Here is a 2,239-nt window from a genome sequence, read left to right on the forward strand (position 1 = left end):
CCAGGTGTGGTGGCTCACACCTGTAATCCCAGCACTTTGGGAGGCCGAGGCGGGCGGATCACCGGAGTTCAGGAGTTCAAGACCAGCCTGACCAATATGATGAAACCCCATCTCTACTAAAAGTCCAAAAAAAACAAAAATTAGCCGAGCATGGTGGCATGTGCCTGTAATCCCATCTACTCGGGAGGCTGAGACAGGAGAATCACTTGAACCTGGGAGGTGGAGGTTGCAGTGAGCCAAGATTGCACCATCGCACTCCAGCCTGGGCAACAAGAGTGAGACTCCGTCTCAAAAAAATAATAATAATCATTTCAGGAGACCACCATCTCAGATGAGTTTTCAATGACCCAGGGGCAAGTGCCAGCAAAAGTGCATGTGGATTGCTACATCTGCGAGAGGCACTTGTAAAAAATGACGTGGACTGCAGGGTGCAGTGGCTCATGCCAGTAATCCCAGCACTTTGGGAGGCTGAGGTGGGCAAATCACGAGGTCAGGAGATCGAGACCATCCTGGCTAATACAGTGAAACCCCATCTCTACTAAAAATACAAAAAATTAGTCGGCTGTGGTGGTGGACGCCTGTAGTCCCAGCTACTTGGGAGGCTGAGGCAGGAGAATGGTGTGAACCCAGGAGGCAGAGCTTGCAGACAGCAGAGATAGCACCACTGCACTCCAGCCTGGGCAGCAGAGCGAGACTGTCTCAAAAAAAAAAAAAAAAAAAAAAAATGACATGGACCCTGCCCGTTCTTGCAGAGGAGTTGAAACAAATGTATGTGAACAGATAAAGATTACCAAGCTGAAGTCTTACAATGCAGGCTAGTGGTCCACAGAATGCTGACATGGGAATGAATTGATCTGATGGCCTCAGTTGCCCTTTTTTTGTTTTTTGTTTTGTTATGTTTTGTTTTGACATGGAGTCTCGCTCTGTCGCCCAGGCTGTACTGCAGTGGCACGATATCCACTCACTGCAACCTCCGCCTCCTAGGTTCAAGCAATTCTCCTGTCTCAGCCTCCCGAGTCCTGGGACTACAGGCATGTGCTACCACACCCAGCTAATTTTTTGTAGAGATGGGGTTTCGCTATGTTGACCATGCTGGTCTGGAACTCCTGACTTTTAGTGATCTGCCCGCCTCAGCCTCCCAAAGTGCTGAGATTACAGGCATGAGCTACTGCGCTGGGACTTTTTTTTTTTTTTAAAACAGTGTCTCGCTTTGTCACCCAAGCTGGATGGCAGTGGTGTAATCATAGCTCACTGCAGCCTCAAACTCCTGGGCTCAAGCCATCCTCCCACTTCAGCCTCTTGAGTAACAGAGACTACAGGCATGCACCACCACGCCTAGCTAATTTTTTATTTTTTGTAGAGATAGGGTATCACTTTGTTGCCCAGGCTGGACTTGAACTCCTGACCTCAAGTGATCTTGCCTTAGCCTCCCAAAATGCTAGGATTACAGGTGTGGGAATCAGCCCTTTATTGAGCATCTATATGTAGGCCAGGCCCTTAATGCCTTCCTATAAATTTCCTTCTATTGATCCAGTGAGATACATGCTATTCCCATTTTATGGATGCAGAAACGGGTCCAGAGATAACTAGTTTGTAAATGGTCACAAAACTAGTAAGTGGCTGTATGGGAAACAGTTTCCTCCACTACACTCAACAATTCCAACACTTCTGTGACCAAATGTATGAGCTTTTTTCCCATACCAACCAATTCTCCAACACCCCAGACACGGAGTAGGTGTCCTAAATTATGACTCCAGCTTCCTGGAGTTAGCACAGACCCTACAGGTTAAGGGTTCAGGCCCACAAGACCTGCTTCAGATGCCAGTTGCAAGCAGTGGATCCCCAGGTTATTCATACTTCTGTCCACCCTGGCTACAAATTGGACCCCCTCCCTCAGGTTTGATAGTTTGCTAGGATGGCTCACAGAACTCAGGGAAACACTGAATTTACTGGTTTTTTATTCAAAAGGATATGAGGCTGGATGCGGTGGCTCACACCAGTAATCCTAGCACTTTGGGAGGAGGAGGATCACTTGAACCCAGGAGTTCAAGACCAGCCTGGGCAATATAGTGATCATGAGGTCAGGAGATCAAAACCATCCTGGCTAACATGGTGAAACCCCATTTCTACTAAAAATACAAAAAATTAGCTGGGCGTGGTGGCAGGCACCTGTAGTCCCAGCTACTCGGGAGGCTGAGGCAGGAGAATGGCGTGAACCCAGGAGGCGGAGCTTGCAGTG

Source organism: Mandrillus leucophaeus, unplaced genomic scaffold (genome assembly GCF_000951045.1).
Source record: "Mandrillus leucophaeus isolate KB7577 unplaced genomic scaffold, Mleu.le_1.0 Scaffold129, whole genome shotgun sequence".
Taxonomy (NCBI): domain Eukaryota; kingdom Metazoa; phylum Chordata; class Mammalia; order Primates; family Cercopithecidae; genus Mandrillus; species Mandrillus leucophaeus.